This window comes from Mustela nivalis (assembly GCF_964662115.1).
Source record: "Mustela nivalis genome assembly, chromosome: 10".
Classification (NCBI taxonomy): domain Eukaryota; kingdom Metazoa; phylum Chordata; class Mammalia; order Carnivora; family Mustelidae; genus Mustela; species Mustela nivalis.
In genome coordinates this window covers 46439960-46459739 of record NC_139029.1, presented here as the reverse complement: position 1 = coordinate 46459739, position 19780 = coordinate 46439960, and the positions used below count along the sequence as shown (strand labels likewise).

Below are 19780 nucleotides of genomic sequence, written 5' to 3'. Positions count from 1 at the left end.
GGTGTCCACCAGATTTCTCCATTTTAAAGATGTTTTTCCCCACTGTAATTACTAAATAATCTTGAGACTCTGTGGATATATGGTTCCTCAAAACTTTATCAAACAGGGTTTTTAGCATTCATGTTACTGTCTGAATTAATTATTCCTATGGTGGAATATGATTTTCTATTTCTGTTATCCCTTTTACATCCATTAGTTGGCACTACTCTGTTTTTACTTTTTTATTTTATTTTTATTTTTTAAAAGATTTTATTCACTGAGAGAGAAAGAGAGACAGAGAGAGCACAAGCAGGGGGAGAGGCAGAGGAAGAGAGAGAGGCAGACCCTGCTTAGGTGGGACCTGGATGTGGGGCTCTATCCCAGAACCTGGAGATCATGACCTGAGCTGAAGGCAAAACCTTAACCATCCAAGCCCCTAGGTGCCCCACTATTCTGTGTTTTAAAAAGAGTTTTTCCTCTTCTGTCCATTCCTACCTTTAATATTTTAAAGTATAAATATGGATTCATAAATGTATTTTTATTCAATATAATATAATCCATTCTAAACACTATTCATTTTAATCATCAAATTGTCCTAAGCTCAGCCAGTGGAACCCCTTCAAGTTGGTCTCTGTGTCCTTTCTGCACACCTCTCCTGTTTTTTTAAATGCTTCTATACTTCCTGGGACAAGATGTTTCAGGTTTATTTGGTGTTTTCATGTCCCTAACCTGGAATCATCCATTGGCTCCATTTTGTGAGGAATGATGTTTAGTAAGGCTGAATTTCACTTACTGGAACCAAACCAGGTTCCCTTACCAAACCAGGTTCCATTTTATAGTTATTTCATTCATTGGACATTAGATTTTAGGTTCCCTGTTAAAATGAATATGTTCTTATAAAAGTTCAATATTGAACTTAATAGTCATTTATTATATTTTAGGGTGAAAGTATATATCATGTCATGTGTTTTATAAGGGATAAGAAGCCAAGGGAATGACAACACTGAGCAATGTGAAAACGGAGGGACAATGGAGAAGTGAGAGGGACCCATGATGAGGAAAGAAGGCTGGTGTGAATTTTTCCTCTTCCAGGCCCCTCACATACAGGACATAAATTAATCCTCACATGTATTCTTATTTCTGCAAATGAAGAAGTAACTCGTTCAAAGTTGCAAAGCATATGGCAGATAGCCCAGAATTAACCTCCCTTTTTTTTTTAAATTTTTTCAATTTATTTATTTTCAGAAAAACAGTATTCATTATTTTTTCACCACACCCAGTGCTCCATGCAATTCATGCCCTCTATAGTACCCACCACCTGGTACCCCAACCTCCCACCCCCCCCCCCGCCACTTCAAACCCCTCAGATTGTTTTTCAGAGTCCATAGTCTCTCATGATTCACCTCCCTTTTAATTTAATTGTAGAAGCCTCACCTATGCCTTCCACTACTACACCATGCCATTCTGCAAGCTGAGCGAGGAGGTCTGTGGGTTGAGAAGACAAAGTTCACCCACTTCTGTATTTGAGAAACACAAGCTGTGATCATGCTGTCTTCCTATTTCACTTGTAGTTATTCATTGTGATTTGCATGCACAGCCACCCTCACAAACTTTGTCCTTCAGTTGACAAAAAAAAAAAAAAAAAAAAAGCAAAGCTTCAAGTGTTTCTCTGTACTGCTCAGGAAGCCTGTGGGAAATAATTCTATTTCATTTGCTTTCAGTGTTGATTCAAAACGAACAGATAAGCGTCTCAAATTGAATGCTGTCTCGGTTGGATTATTCATTACAAATATTGCCTGTTGCCAGAAGTTAGTGCTAATGCTGGGAAAGCTTGCTGCAGGCTTGTAAGAGATAACTGAGACAAAATGCCTGGAAAACAACGTTGTGTAGAAAGCCCCGAGGAACATGTTTTTCTTCCCTTCTTCTTATTACCTTGGTGGGGTTCCTGAACCCTCTTGGTACTCAGTTTCTCACTATAAATGCGGATAATAATAGCTTGCCTGCCTGAAGAAAGAAGGTAGTATATCTAGGGCAACATCACCATCACATTTTAAGTGCATTCTATAAATAGAGTATTTCCTTTGACTCTGGAAATATGGGGAATTATAAGGCAGAGTCTCTACCTTTACTATGCTTACCATGTAATTAAGGATGCTGGACTTGCACATCAAAAAGGCAAATGAATAATATAGAGACGTAGCTGTAACAAATCATGTGTCAAAGAGGAGAGAAAGGATTAATCACTGAGGACATTATCAGCTTCCCAATTTAAAATAATAGTAAATTACAACTTTCTCTTTTTTCCTACCAATGTCTGAAAGAAAGGAAAGAACAAGGAAAGAATAAAGGAACAAAAGGATGAGTGAAAAGTGAAGGAGGAGAAGGGAAGGAAAAAAAGAAAACACAGCAGGAGCAGTAAAGGTAACTACATAGGTAAGTGTACGTCAGTATTTTAATGTGTAACTCCTCATTTTTCCTATGTGATTCTTTAAACTGCATAAGATAATTATAAATCTATGTTGATGAGTACACAATGTATAAAAATGTAATCTGTGGCAATAATATAAAGGGAATGACAGAGTTATATACAAGAAAACATATATAAAATTGAAACTAACTTGACACTCACTCAAAGTATATTGCTATAAATTAAATTGTTAATTGTAATCCCCTAATTAGATGGCAAACCACTAAGAAAATAACTTAAAAATGTGTAGGGAAAAAAATGAGAAAGGAATCAACATGGTATACTAGAAAATATATATATTTAACGCAAAAGAAGGCAGTTAAGGAGGAAATGAGGAAAAAATATATGACATATAGAAAATACATAGCCAGGGGCGCCTGGGTGGCTCAATGGGTTAAAGCCTCTGCCTTCGGCTCGGGTCATGATCCCAGGGTCCTGGGATCGAGCTCTATATCGGGTTCTCTGCTTGGCAGGGAGCCTGCTTCCTCCCCGCCTCTCTGCCTACTTGTGATCTCTCTCTGTCAAATAAATAAATAAAATCTTTAAAAAAAAGAAAAAAGAAAATACATAGCCAAATAGAAGTCCTTCTTTATCATTGATTGCAATAAATGTAAATGGAATAAAAACTACAAACAAGGAGCACTGGGTGGCTCAGTCAGTTAGCATCTGACTTTAGCTCAGGTCATGATCTCAGGGTTTTGGGATTGAGCCCCAAATTGGGATCCCAACTCAGTGGGGAGTCTGCTTCTTCTCCATATCCCTCTACCACTCATCCTCTCTCTCTCTCTCTCTCATAAATAAAAGTCTTAAAAAACAAAGATTCCAAACAAAAGGCAAATAATGGGAGAATGGAGTAAAAAACATGACTCAGCCACATATTTTCTACAGGAGGCCAACTTTAGATCCAAAGAAAGCTAAGTTGACAAAGGAAATGAAGTAAATTCCATCTAAATACTAACAAAAAGATAGCTGGATTGGCTATATTAATACAGACAAAATAGAGTTTAAGAAATAAATTGTTACAATGGACAAAGAAGGATATGACATAATGAGTAAAATATCAGCCCATCAAAAAATATACCAACTATAAACCAAGCCCCAAAATATATGAAGCAAAAACTGATAATTACAGATAAAATACTTTAATAATAATAGGACACTTAAATACCCCACTTTCAATAATGGATAGAACAATGAGACAAACAATAAAAAAGGAACTAGACATCTTGAACAACACTATAAACCAACTAGATCCAAGCGACATATAGAGAACACACTACCCAACAGCAGAAAATACATTCTTTGCAAGTGCACATGGAATGTTCTGCAGAAAAGACCACACATTAGGCCAAAAATAAATCTCCATACATTTCAAGTGACTGAAGCCATACAGTGCATTTCTTCTGACCACAAAGGAATAAAATCAGAAGTAACTATAAAACTCCTAGAAGAAAAATGGAGGAAAAGCTCATGACATTGTGTTTGGCAATGATTTCTTGCATATGACCCCAAAAAACACAAGCAACACAAGCAAAGGTACAAAAGTAATTAAACAAAAAATCTCCTGCACAGAAAAGTAGGTGGCCAATAGAATGAAAAGGCAAATAAGAGTGGGAAAAAATATCTTAAAACCAGATATTGGATAAGGGATTAATATCCAATATATTTAAGAAATTCTTACAACTCAATAGTGAAAACAAGTAACTTGATTAAAAAATAGGCAAAGAACTTGAGTTGACATTTCTCCAGAGAAGGCAGACAGTTGCTAACACATATATGAAAAAATGCTCAACATCACTAATCATCAGAGAAATGCATATCAAAACCACAATGTGATATCACATCTGTTAGGATGTCTAATATATTTATATATTTATATATGTATATTATATATATACATATATATATATGTATATATATGTGTGTGTATATATATATATATATATATATATATATATATATATATAAAACAAGTATTCATAAGGATATGGAGAAATTGGAGCTCTTGTATATTGTTGGTACATGTAAAATACAGAATGATACAACCTTTGTGGAAAACATGATAGGATTTCCTAAAAAAATTGAGATTAGAATCACCATCTGGTTTAGCAAGTATATATCTAAAAAAATTAAAATTAGGATTTCAGTGAGATATATGTACTCCCATGTTCATTGCAGCATTATTTCAATAGCCAACATATAGAAATAACTTAAACATCTATCAACTGATGAATGTGGAGTATACATACAATGGAATATTATTCAGCTTTAAAAAGAAGGAAATTTGCTGTATGAGATGACATGGATAAACCTAGAGGACATTATGCTAAGTAAAATAAGCCAGTCAAAGGACAAATACTGCCTGATTCCACTTATGTGAGGTATCTAAAATAGACCCTTAGAAACAGAGAGTAGAATGGTGGTTGCCAAGGGCTAGAGAAGGGGAAAATGGGGAGTTGCTGTTCAGTGTGTACAAAGTTTCAGTTATGTAAGATAAATAAGTTCTAGAGATCTGCTTTACAACGTTGTGCCTATAGTTAACAATACTGTATTGTACACTAAAATTTTTTAAGATAGTAGATTTCATGTTTAATGTTCTTACAACATACACACACACACACACACACACACACACAAATCCTTTTAGAAGGGAAGGATGGAGAGAGGGAGAAAGAAAGAATAGAAGGAGAACTGGCAAATTCACAAATATGAAGAAATTAGACCACACATTCTTACACAACCCATGGGTCAAAAGAGAAGTGACATAAAATTAGAAAATACTGTGAGATGAATGAATAAAGAAACATGATACAATTAGAGAGTGCTTGCTCTGAGGGAAGCTTATGGTTCTACATGTCCACATTTTAAGAAGAAAAATCTTATGTCAATAATCTCAACTTCCTACGCAACTAGCAAAGAAAGAGCCAACTAAACCCGAAGCAAGCAGAATAAAGTAATAAAGATTTGAATATAGATAAATGAAATAGAAAAATAAGTGAAATAAAAAGTTGGTTATTTGAAAAAGTAGCAAATTACCAAAGCTTTAGCTCTACTAATCAAGGGAAAAAAAGATTCAAACTAAAATAAAAAATGGAACAGGACATTACTGTTGACTTTACAGAAATGAAATGATTATAAGAGAATACTATGAATATTTTTAATGTGATATTTTACATTATTTTGTTAAACACACACAGTTTCTAAAAGTTGCACAGCAGTACACAGCTCACATGTACTGATTTCATGTAGCCATGGTCCATTTCAAGCCACATACTGTTATACCATGCTCTTTCATACTTGGCCCATTGCCAACAAAAAGCCCAGATGTGTGTTCTTTTTTTTTTTCTTAAGCTTTTATTTATATTCCAGTACAGTTAACATACAACATAATATTAGTTTCAGGTGTGCAATATGGTGATTAGACATGTCCATACAATATTCAGTGTCATCACAACAAGTGTACTCCTTAATTCCCATCATCTACTTGACCTATCTCCCCACTAATCTCCCCTCTGGGAATTATCAGTTTGCTCTCTATAGTTAAAATGCTGTTTCTTGGTTTGTCTCTTGGTCTCTCTCTTTTCTCCCTTTGCTTATGTGTTTTCCTTAAATTCCACAGATGAGTGAAATCATATGATATTTGTTTTTCTCTGACTTATTTCACTTAGCATAATACTTTCTTGCACCATCCAGGTTGTTGGAAATGGTAAGATTTCATTCTTGAGTAATACCCTGTTGTATACATATACTATCTCTTTTTGGTCAGCTCACCAGTCGACTCACATTTGTATATCAACAAATTAGATAACCTAGATGAAATAAATAAATTTCTCAAAACACACTACACACACACACACACACACACACACAGACCAGCTATCAAAACTGATTCAAAATGAAATAGAAAATCTAAAACAAGTAAGGAGATTGAATCAAAAATCAAAAGCCTCCAACAAAGGAAAGCTCAGAACTGGATGGCTTCACTGGGAGAGTCTACCAAATGTTTTAAGAAATAACACTAATCCTCCTCACACTCTTCCAAAAAAACAGAAGAGGAGGGAACACATTATTCTATGAAGCCAGCATTACCCTGATATCAAAACAAGACAAAGATATAACAAGAAAAGAAAATGATAGGAAAAATATCCCTTGTGAATTTAGGTGCAAAATCCCAACAAAATGCTACCAAACCAAGCCAACAGCATATTAAAATTATTAGATCCCATGACCAAGTAGGATTTATCCCAGGAATGCAAGGGTGGTCCAGCATATGAAAAACAATCAATATATTATACCATATTAATAGAAGGAAGAAAAAAAACCACATCATCATCACAATTGATGCCAAAAAGTTACTGGATAAAATTCAACCATCTCTCATGACAAAAATACTCAGAATAGTAGGAAAGCAGGGCAACTTCCTCCACATGATAAAGGCCATCTATGAAAATCCCACTCAGTGTGAAAGAATGAAAGCCTACCCTAAGATCAGAAACAAGACAAGGATGTCTACTTCTGCCACTTCTGTTCAACATTGTACTGGGAGTTCTAGTCAGAGCAACAAGACCAGAAAAACAAAATAAAAAATTAAATTAAATTAAAAATAAAAGTAAAACACATCCAGATTGGAAAGGAAGTGGCCAAACTATCTCTAGCCACATATGACCTGAATATATCATATATACATATTTTTAAGTAAAAACTTTTATGCAAATGCTTATAGCAGCACTATTCACAATAGCCAAAATGTGCAAACAACCCAGTGTCCACATAAATTGTGGTATTCACATCCAATGGGCTATGAAAAAGCCATAAAGAGGAATGGAAGTACTGACTCACGCTACAACACAGATGAACCTTGAAAACATTAAGCTCTGTGAAAGCAGACAGACACAAAAGGCTGCATACTATAGGACTGTATTTACAGGAAATTGCACAGACACAGAAAGCAGATGAGAAGTTGCAAGGTGCTGCAGGGATGGGGGAATGGCCAGTGACTGTCCAAAGGGCAGAGAGTTCTTTGTGGAATGAGGAAGGTATTCTGGAATTTTCAAGTTGTAATAACTGCAAAACATTGCGAATGTACTAAGCACCACTGAATTGTACACTTTAAAATGATTAAAAGGGTGAATTTCTGTGATGTGAATTTTACCTCAATTAAAAAATACAGAAGGAAAGAGGATATATTTCATAATTCTTATTTTATGCCCAGCCTAGTGCTAGTCATTTCCCAACTGTATCTCACTGATCCAAGTGGACATTTGTCCATAAATAGGTCATGACTTCATTGAAGAGAATTTGCAAACTGGAATTAAAACTTCAGAATTTGCTCTAATTCCACCTTCTCTAGGAAGCATCCCTCTTAACTCTTCTAAAACAGAAAAAAGTGACTACATTGTCCGTAATGCTTCTCTACTTTCACCTCCTGATATCTGAACACATCACGCTTTGGTCTTAACTTTTGAATTTCCTTTCTTTCATGATGTGACGTGCTGCTTATCTCTCTTACTAGTCTGTGAGCTCCTTAAAATCAGGACTTGTCCTTTGTTTTTACATTTCTGTGCTCAGCACATAGTACATGCTCAACAAAGGTTTTCATTGGCCAGCTGGGATTTCATATTTGGTTCCTATAAGTATACTGCATTAATGGCTCCTAAAATAGCCATGTCTGTTTGACTTGCCTGTGCAACACTCAGCATCTACTTCCCAGAATGAAACTAGGTCACATCTGGGACACATGAAGAGTTTTAAGAAAATTTCCCTCTGAAATACAAAACCCTTAAGTGTATATCAAATAGAATCAAGCTGATCATGCCAAAAAATTGTAAAGGATTAAAACTTTGCTTCCTTATTACATTTTTGGGTTTTGCTCTTTTACTTCATTTAATAAGCTTTATAGCAACAGGATGATTTACACATGTTGAAAATCAAAACCGGATGAAAACGGCAAAAAGAAAAGCAAAGTGTTTTACTTTATGAGTCTTTTTCTTTCTGAATCCTCCCCTACACTATGGTTATTTTATACAAGATCTGTCTGTCTGGTTATGAAGATAATTTATAAACAAAGGATCTAAGACATCTCTGCTCTCTTGTAAAAAAAAATCCATCAAAAGATGAAAAAAATATGTATCAACAGAGAGGCTCTGAGGAAGAGGACCTCTCCTGACTACAGTCACAGGATGGTTTATTAAGAGAAACACTTGGAATGAGCTGACTTTGGTGATTTCTGCGAATAGCAGCAGAATTTGCTAGATCCCCATAAATGTTTTGTTGTGCCTGCTAGATCCTGGGAACAATACACTTTGGGGGCACTAGTTACTTCTGCTATTGTTTTAAGTCATTCTGAAAGTTGACCCCCTTTTTTGTACATGAAAAGGAGGCAAAATATTTTCTGATGGTACATTATTTGAACATTGTAAATCATTCCAAAAAGTGGGTTAGGTACATGAGAATACTAGTCATTCCATTAGTCATATTTTGCCCACTCACCTCTACCATACACCCAAGTATATAAAATGGCACAAAGAACTATGACTTGCTCTTTGTCACCTCATTTGTCTTTAAACTGTATTAAAACTGAGGACATTTTCCATCTTCAAAATTCTAGCATGCTGTTGTTGTCCAGAGTATATCAACTCTGATTTCCTTTCTTCTGTTCACATTCCATGTTGGGAGAAGGGGGCCATCAGGTGGAAAGGATCTGAGTCCTGTATCTCAAGAACTTGAGATGATTTCTTTTATCCTGTCTCATTCCCCTTTGTTCAGATTTATCAGCATTTATTGAATATTTATCATAAACAGTGTCTGTGCTTGGCCTGGATTAGGGACTCAAAACTAGGACTCTATTCCCTCCCTCTTCCATCTTGCTATAAATATTCATTGTATCAGTCAGGGCCCTGGCCACGAACAGAATGGATGCTCACAATGGACTCTGATGAGAACTTAATGAAGGGACTCAATACAAGAGTATGAATGCAGTTGAGGAAACAGAAAAGTGATCAGAGGCACCAGGCATCTAGAAGCTGTTACCACTCTTAGGCAGAATATTTTGGGAGCTTGGTGAGAGGTGGCACTATGGAAAGCTTCTGCCATCAGTAGCTGTAGTTACAGAGGGAGGGGTTACCATTACTCTCAGCATTGATGCAGTAGGGAGAGGTTACTTCTTATTGGCTGAGCCAAACTGGAAGCCACAGGGCAAAGGGGTCCTGGGGGACGTAGTTTGCAGGGTCAGCTTCCCATGGCATGGAGCAGGGCAGAGAAGAGAGGGGAATGGATTTAGGTGATCAGAAGAAGAATAAAGTGCATTCACTTTAGAATTTAACTTTGAAACAACATGTTTCAAAGTAGTATTATCCAAATTTTACAAATGAAGACATTGAGGTCAAGTTTAAGTAATTTGCTGAAAGTCGCATGGCTACTAAATATAGATAGGATTTAAATTCATGTTTTCCAGTTCCACTTCTGTTCTTTTTTACCAACACATTTCTTTTATGCTTTCCTTATAGGGCTTTCCTTACATCTTTGACAATGTGGGTCTTGTAAATGATTTGTCTCCCATTTTTAATTTAGCTACGAGGAAGTTCAGAGTCAAGTTTTAAGTCCCTCTTTGCTAAGGGTGTAGGATTTTATGGATTGCATTTTCCAGTGGCCTTATCCCATTATTTGATCTAATTTTCCTTTTTTTAAATTTCATATTTTCACATTAAATATTTTCTTCCATTTTTTTTAAGAAGTAAAGGATAGGAAAATGAATAAATGAGTGTGTAACTGTGGGCCTGTGCTTAATCAGTCCTTTTCTCAATCCAGTCATGACTCACTGCATAGGGACTGCCAGCCCCTCCCCTCCTCCCTCAAATATACACAACCATGATCTTTGCTTTAGAGTTTGATTTTACTACCACAGTTGTATTCTACAAAGTGCCCCCAACAGCCATTGCCAATCAATTAGAATTGGCAGGGGAACTAAAACCTACTTACAATGTAACATGACCAGTAAATTAACTGATAATACCACAAGATATTTAATATGAAAATGCCCAATGGAGAGAGTGCCTTCCATGTTTAATGGCAGGCACCCTGAGAGCTTTTCACTCAGGCTCATTGTATGTGATCAGCATCAGTCTAGTCTGTTTCTCATACTTCAAATACTTTAGTAAAAGGCAGGATGAACAATACGTGAATGCACTGCTTCTTCAAGTAATTGATTTTTCTTCTCCAGACTCAAATTTGTGGCATTATTCCAAGCATGTCTCAATGGTTATTTTTTGAAAAAGTGCTCTGCTATTTGTTTTTCTCATCCTCGATAAGGGCTTATTTGGCCTTATTAATAGAGTTAGCTCCGCTAAAGTTGAAGGGTCACAATTCCATTAACTAACATCCTGATGCAGCACTATACCATTCAGGAGAGAGTAGAATTCATTTTAGCAATCCAAGACTTGGATTCCACTCAAGACCATTTAGTGAAAGCTCCCAAGGGGCTATTACTAAAAACTCTTGCCCATAAGATTATAATGGCATGGAACAATATAACAGTAAAAATATTACTGATAGTAATACTTTCTTAGAGTTCTATAAGTATTTGTAGATTATGTGTTTTCATATGTAATATATCATAACCTCAAAACAAAACTTTAACAAATTTCTTTTAAACACATGCATACTCTCTCTGTATATATAAACATATAATCAAAACAAGAGTTTGATTCTGCAGGGAAATCTATCCAAATTCACTGATTTGGCATCATGAGTTATGTTCTTAACCGAATTGTTCAACTCCAGCTGTTGTGTGAAACTCAGGTACAGTGACTTGCAAGCTTCGACCATGAGAAATGACTATTCCTTTACTCCAGCTGGTAGCCTGAGCATTTTCTCTTTCTCCCCCAAGTCAGGTTGATGAGACTTCAATATTAACACGGATGTGGCTATTTCTGCTTTAGATACAGAGAATTACAGACTAATATTTTATGTGTTTGAGACTAAATTAACAAAATGTTCAGGATTTTGACCTCTACTAATGATAATCTTCCTTGATGTCCTTTTCCATGCCTTTTCCATTCCTCTCTTTGTTTCTAAGATGAACAATGAGCATGTTGATGATGTTTTTGCATATTAAAGATTTTTCATATATTATCTCAATGTATTTCTATATTGTTCTATGTAATAGGTATCATGATGCACACTTTAGTGTGGAAGATATTCATGTTCTAGCCTTCAGAACTAGACAAACTCTGGGAGGGCCCACAGATCCAATGGTGTCATAGTCATTGATAGTTTTCATTTATTATTGATTCCAAAATATCCATTGTGTGTCTCTGTGTGTACAACACAACACCAGAGATTATGAGGGATACACAGATATACAGAACAACCAGAATATGTCATCTATGTCCCAGAAGTAACTTACAGGCAATATACTTCTTCCTACCCTCAGGCCATCCCAAGTGCCATTTTGTCTACAAGAGCCTTCCTAACTTTCCTTAAGTCTTTGTAACTTTTCTAAGCTCCACGAAGATGTATCAGGCTCTGTTCACTAGTATATTCCCTGTCAGCAGCCCAGTGCTTTGTGCATAGCAAATACGCCATCAGTGTTTGTTTACTGTGTACACTCAGCATATAATCTTGATGTCTCTTGAAGCCCCTATAATAATTACAGTTCCTGCTGTCCTGATGCAACAGCTCACATTTCTCTTGCTGTTGCTTCTGACTCTCAAAATTCTGAAAAATAGATGATTCTTCAGAAGGTCTCAAAAGTCTTTCCCCATGACAATTTGTACTGAAACTCTGCCTGGGCCCATTGTCAGTCTGAAATGGAAAAGCTGATCAGAGAAATCACTGGAGCTCAACATAACACCTAACAGAATTCACCAGTTAAGTGTAAAATTAACCAGTTTCTCATTTTTTTTACTAGAAATAATAGCATCATAAATTATAACCTGTTTACAAGTCCAGAGTTTCAGCTACATGGTTGACATTCAGTATGTAATATCCATGACAAATTTAGAATAAAATTATTTCTTTAAATGACTAAAACTCCAAAACTCATTCTATAAAGCCAGCACTACCTTGATCCCCAAACCAAAGACCACACTAAAAGGGAGAATTATAGACCAATATCCCTGATAAACATGGATGCAAAAATTTTCACCAAGATACTAGGTAATAGGATCCAATAGTACATTAAAAGATTTATTCACCACAACCAAGTGGGATTTATTCCTGAGCTGCAAGGGTGGTTCAACATCACCAAATCAATATGATATACATCACACTAATAGAAGAAAGGACAAGAACCATATAATCCTCCCACTAGATGCAGAAAAAATATTTGACAAAATATAGCATCCCTTCTTGATAAAAATTCTTTGCCATGTAGGGATAGAGGGACCATATCTTAATATCAGAAAAGCCATTTATGAAAAATCCACAGTAAACATCATCCTCAAAGGGTGAAAAGCTCTCTGTTTTTTGACCTTTCTTGATTCCTGAGAAATTAAGGAATCGATCCCATTTAAAATTACACCAAAAACTGTAAGATACCTAGGAATAAACCTACCCAAAGTGGTAAAGGATCTGTACCCTGAAAACTAGAGAAGACTCATGAAGAAAACTGGGGAAGACACAAAGAAATGGAAAAACATTCATGCTCATGGATTAGAAGAACAAATATTGTTAAAATGCCTATGTTACCCAAAGCAGTCTACACATTTTGCACAGAACTGGAACAAACAAACCTAAAATTCGTATGGAACCAGAAAGACCCTGAATAAACAAAGGAATATTGGGAGGGAAAAAAAGCTGGAGGCATCACAATTCCAGACTTCAAGCTGTGTTACAAAGCTATAATCATTTAGACAGTATGGTACTGACCTAAAAACATACACATAAATCAATGGAACAGAACAGAGGACCCAGAAATGGACCCTCAACTCTATGGTCAACTAATCTCCGACCAAGCAGGAAAGAATATTCAATGGAAAAAAGAGTTTTTTCAACAAATGGTGTTGGTGAGAATGTGGAAAAAGGGGAACCCTCTTACACTGCTGGTGGGAATGCAAGCTGATGTAGCCACTCCGGAAAACAGTATGGAGTCTCCTCAAAAAGTTCAACATAGAGCTACTTGGTGACCCAGCAATTGCATTACTAAGTATTTACCTAGAAGATACAAATGTAGTGATCCAAAGGGGCACTTGCACCCCAATGTTTATAGCAGCAAGGTTGAAAAAAGCCAAGGAGTATGGAAAGAGTGCAGACGACCATCAACTGATGAGTGGATAAAGAAGATGTAACATATATTTGCACTGGAATAGTACTCAGCCATCAAAAAATTTTTTGAAATCTTCCATTTGCAATGTTGTGGACAGAACTAGAGGGTATTATGCTAAGTGAAATAAGTCAATCAGAGAAAGATAATTATCCTATGATTTCACTCATATATGGAATTTAAGAAACAATACAGAGGATCATAGGGGAAGGGAGGGAAAAATAAAAAAAGAAGAAATCAGAGAGGGAGACAAACCATAAGAGACTCTTAACTCTAGGAAACAAACTGAGGGCTCCTGGAGGGAAGGGGTTTAGGGAGATGCGGTAACTGGGTAATGGGCGTTAAGTAGGGGCATGTGATGCAATGAGCACTGGGTGTTATATACGACTGATGAATCCCTGAATTCTACCTCTGATACTAATAGTGCCCTATATGTTATTTAATTGAATTTAAATAAAATAAAAAATAATATTCTGAAGTTGTTACATAGATATAAGAACTATTACATATATTTTTAACTCTATGCAACTTTGGTTGTTGTCATTGTCATCATCATTATAACCACAGCCTTCTTTTCAAACATCTGCACATTTTTGGCATGAGCATTGGGTCTGGCACATAGCTTGTGTTCAATGTTTTTGAGATCAATGCATACACATTTACTATGATTGATACTTGACAAGAACTTTACAGTGTACAAAGCAAACAGTTTTCCAGCCATTATTCCATTTGCACCACATAACAACCCAGTGAAGAAGGTACAGGAATGAATACCAACTCTTTTTTTTTTTTTTTTAACCAACTCTATCTTAAAAAAAAAAAAAAAGCTACCTCCAGAGATTGCTTGTCCAAGTTCAATAGCAATTAGTATGTGTGGAGTTGCCATTCAAAGTCAAGTCTTGAGACTCCAAGCCCCAGCACTCTCCTGGCTTGACTTTCAAACTTAAATTTATGCATGGGGGAAGGACTGAGAATTCCTTAGCATGTTAAATGGCACTCAATGGATTTTTTAAATATCAAAATAGAATTGGTGTATTTTTTAAAATTAGATACTCATTAATCTAAACAGACACAGGCACCATTAAAACAAATTTAGGACCTGAAAGCAATTTAATACATTGTCTTAGGACTAAAATTAGAGAAAACCGCAGGGTGTGTGGAACAAAAACAGCCATGCTGTTAGTGAACTGTCAGCATCTCTTAGTCCGAAGGAGTGAATAATTATCACAAAAGGGAAAGAAAAATAAACCATAATTAAGCAATGGCTGTAATAGTGTTCCCCTGGGGATAATTATTTGTCTCTATTGCATTCTAACAGCACTACTCTAGAGTGATGTAGAATCTTCTATCTTCATTTTTATAGTTATATTTGACACGTGCAATTTTAAATTTTGCTTTTTAACAAGCAAATTATTTTCTTAATGTGTCTTACACTTAGTAAACCTTTATATTTTATGTTAGACACTATAAATTCCTTAAACTAGTGCCTCATTATTTAACAACAACAGACCATTGTTTATTCATTTGGCACAACAATCAATAAACATCTAATAACTTTGAAGTAATTAGAGCTGTTCAGAAAAACAGAACCACCTCAGGAGTTCCATGTAACTGGAATCCTCAGGATAAGGCAGGTGGTGGGTGCTAAAGAGAAAATTATTGCTCCAAGTAATAGGATGGGCCTCTTTATATCGTTAATTTTTACAAAGTGTTAATTGTCCTAATTTCAAAAGACAGCCTCAATTTGCTTACAATGAAAGTACAGTTATTTATAATAATAAAAAATAACAACAATCCCAGCATTCACTTAAGGTAACTAATCAGTGAGGAAGAAGGAGAGGGGATATATTTTATCATGAATTCATAGGTTAGGAAAATGTAACTATGTAGAAAACATAGTCATGGAGCACCTGGGTGGCTCAGTTGGTTAAGCCTTCAGCTCAGTCATGATTTTGGGGTCCTGAGATTGAGTCCCACATCAGGCTGCCTGCTCAGTGGGGAGTCTGCTTCTCCCTCTCCCTCTGCCACTTCCCCTGCTTGTGCTCTCTCTCTCCCAAAGAAATAAATAAAATCTTATTTAAAAAAAAAAAAAGTCATGAGTTTTTAGCAACTGAGTAAGATAGAGAACCATTGTCCCTCATATAAGCATATGTTATAGATAAGGCCTGATGAAATCCAAAACCTAGAAAGGTAGACTATGGTGTGGCCTGGTGCAAAACTTCCTGGGGATGATTGCCAGCAGAGAAAAGCTTATGGGAGGTGGGTGGGGAGATGAGGAAGTTGGTGAGGTTTCTACTTCACATAGCTCTACATTTCTCGGTTAAGCAGGATGCATCTCCTTTCCTATCTAAAACCCTTTGATGGCAACCCATTACCCTTATGAAAAAATTTCAAATTCTTACCACGGTCTTCAAGGTCCTGCATGAACTAGCATTTGCAGTCACATCTTCCCAGGATTACTCTTCTCATATCATGATGGACCTCTACCAGTTCGTCAAAGGCATTGAGCTCTTCCTACCCAATGCTTCTGCAGGTACTGCTCCTTCTATCTGAAGTGCCTTCTCCATGCCCTTCCACCTGACTAATTTCTATTCATTTAATAGATTTTGGTTTAAGTATCCCTTCTGCAGAGAAGACCACACTGATTTCCACCTCACTCCCTTTATCTTAATCATACCTTTAATTCTTGTACGTGGTATCTGGCATTTTTCTTCATTTCTGCCATTAATAACAACCCATTTGTACCCTTATCTACTTGAAGTTTATCCATGGGTTAGTATACATCAACACATATATTTTCTAGCTCTTTCTCCAGAGAGTCTAGAAGTACATCTAGCCTGAGAACTTGGGTTTCTAATACCTTTCTTCAATAAAAGGATCCAGGCCTTCTTGGAGAAATAGTTGACTCCAGTACTAGGGCAGAGTAAATTCAAGGTGAGTCTGGGACATCTTGGAGTGACAGGAAGCAAGGAAGTGCTTTAAAAATAGTGATACGTGAAAAAGACAGTAGTCAACCTGCAAGAGCTCACACAGACCAAAGCTGGAAGAGTTGTTTCCAGAAAATAAATAATGATAGCACTGGATTATAACCTAAAGAATAAAATAAACATCCATGAATCCACACTGATATAAATGATTGAGGAGGAGGGATTGATGTTTCTTACAGATGAATTACAGATAATAAATGCAGTCGCTCCCTCCCTCCAGGAGGTAGAACTGCATTCCTCTCCCTTGAATGTGGGTCAGGCTTAGTCACTCACTTCTAACTAATAGAATAGAAAAACATTAAAAAAAATTAAAAAATTAAAAAACTAATAGAATATAAACATGAAATAATAAAACAAAATAATATAAAATAAAATAATAAAACATTTTTTAAAAAGCCTTTACAGTCTGACTTACAATACCTCAACTAAATGCTTAAGGTTAACATCACCAGTGATAAATCATGTTTTTGGCATGCATCCTGGACATGGGGTGATGAAAAAGGCTCTTCATTCTTATATTATCCATTCAAAAAAATCCATAACTACCATCTCTTATGAAAAAGTATCAGACAAACCCCCACTGAGGGACTTCCTACAAAATACCTGACCAATAATTTTCAAAGGTATCAAGGTCATATAAAACAAAGGAAGTCTGAGAAACTGTCATAGGCTGCAGAAGACTCAGGAGATGTGATCATGATATTGTCTATTGCAACATAGTTAATAGTATTGCACCATTGTGGAATGTTAGTAATGATAAATATGTTATGGTTGTGTAAGATGTCAACATGAGATACAAGGGGAACTTTCTGTGTTGTTTAAACTCTTCTCTAAACTGATGGCAAAATGAAAAGTTAAAAATCTAAAACTAAGGATGTACTATATGTTGGCTAATTGAATTTAAATAGAGTTAAAAATATCTTCTCCTGGGGCGCCTGGGTGGCTCAGTGGATTAAAGCCTCTGTCTTCGGCTCGGGTCCTGATCCGGAGGTCCTGGGATTGGACCCGGCATCCAGCTCTCTGCTCGGCGGGGAGCCTGCTTTCTCCTCTCTCTCTGCCTGCCTCTCTGCCTACTTGTGATCTCTGTCAAATAAATAAATGAAATCTTAAAAAAAAAAAAAATCTTCTCCAACGAAACTGTAACTCCACTAGCAGGAGTCATCCTCTAGTGATCACTGCTGTATGCCCATGCACAGGGGTGCATGCTGGATATCCCTTTGGGTTCTAGAGTAGGCTGTGTGTTTGATTTCGGGCTCAGCCACTTGTGGACCATGCAATCAGCAAGTCCTGTAAGCATTCCATTGAAATACCTCAGCTTACTCATCTGAAAAAGGAATATAAGGTGGTTGTGAGAACTGGAGGCCTCAATATGTGTAAAACATGTATAACAGTGCAAGTTATCATTGAACCAATTCCCATTTAATCTATCAACACTGAGTGAGAGAATGAATGGCACAAGGCTTTTTTCTTTTTTGTTTCGGCTAAGAGCAAGTCACAATTCCATCAACATCAGAAAGAATCTGGAGAAGAGGTTCAGAGGACAGAGTAGGATGAATGGATTGGGGGCTTCATGAGGTACACAGTAATGGGTTGGCATCAGGATGGCAGAAGTAAGAGGATAAACTGGGGGATGGCTAAGCCAGGAGCAATACTGATATGGAAGTACATCTGTGGGCCTGTGTTTTGATTGGTAATGAAAGTCGACCAAAAAGAGCAATTAGCCTCTCTGGGGCACAATGCCCTCAGGTGGGTTCTCCATGCTTCCCCGGTTTGCCTTGTGTTTGCAGGGGTCCGATTCTTGCACACTGTATTTCTCAGCCTCCTACTTAGCTGGTTTCACATGAATGTGGCCAATAGGAGCCACGAGTGGGAGACTGGACGGTAGGAGAAAGTGAGAAGCCCGAGTTTTATCTCCTTTCTCTGTCTTGGACAGTAATTCCAGCAGCAGCTACACCTCTTCCATCAACAGACCTGCCATGGTCTCAGCTTCTGGCCAGGGGCCAGTAACACCACCTTTTCCTCTGTCCTTCCAGTCCAAGGTCTTGGCGGCTTCCTTCCGTAGTTATCCTCTGGGCTGCCTGTCTCAGCTTGTCTATCGCCTGTGTCACTTATCCCTGGTTTTGAAATCCCTCTGATGAAAGCTCAGGTAGCTTCTAGTTCCTGGTTAGACTACAGAAACAAAAGGCATGATGGGGCTCCCTGACCGGAACTCTGAGGAGGGTTTTCCAGTACTACCACAGGCAGACGCTGGTAGTATTCCTAAGCATATATTACACAGTCATTGTGCTGTGAACTTGCCTGGGCTTTGGGGCATTGTCAAGTTTAGAAGCAGGTGCCAGTGAAAACCTGTTTACGTTTCCTCATACACCACTGCCTTCTGGGCAGTCTCACACAGAACTAACAAATCTGATGGGAGGCGGAAGTTTCAGAATCCTAGACACAACAACAGATCCAGTGGCAGGTCGGTCGGGGTTATGTCATCTGAAGAGCCCAGCCTGCTCTGAAGTATGCCAGAGTACTGGAGCCAGAGCAGGATATCTACACCATTCTAGCCCCTGTAAATTCTGGCTGGGTCTTGCTACAAGAAGATGCTTCTATCAACAGCATTTTGTCTCTGGTATTCATTTAGACCACGCTTTGCTTGAGTCCTCCCTCTCTGTCCCCCTCACTTGGCCTCCATCTCTTCCGTCTTATTCCCCTTGGGAATAAGAATTTGGCTTGGCCAGCTATCCTACCCTTGACCTTGGTATCTCCTCCAGAACATCATCCTGGCATTTGTCTTCCAGCTTCTCATATATCCACCACTTTGATGAAGGATTCTACTGCTACAACTCCACTGAAGACCTCACCATAGTCTCCCTTTTACTTTATTTTACCCCTGAAAATAGGAAACCAAATGAAAGACAGGACAAGAGCTGATGATGAGACTGACAGCCATAGTCAGGCTTCAGTAAAGGAAAGAGGGATAGAAACAAAAAATTGGCTCAGGAGCTGTTAGTTATGGTTAGAGCCTAGACTCTAAGGTGGAAGAGGTAAAGATGCATGGGAAATCCAAGAGATTTCTTTTAAAGGATAGTAAAAGTAAAA

General features: G+C 37.2%; 1 long non-coding RNA gene across 4 annotated transcripts in view; it reads left to right on the top strand.

Annotated features, from left to right (window-relative positions):
• The window catches only part of LOC309842856, a 42647-nt gene that overhangs the window by 10814 nt on the left and 12053 nt on the right, over positions 1-19780 (top strand). For all 4 annotated transcript variants that reach the window (XR_014299797.1, XR_014299798.1, XR_014299799.1 and 1 more), the window contains exon 3: positions 2301-2400. This is a non-coding gene — a long non-coding RNA (uncharacterized lncRNA). The remainder of the gene's footprint in view (positions 1-2300; positions 2401-19780) is intronic.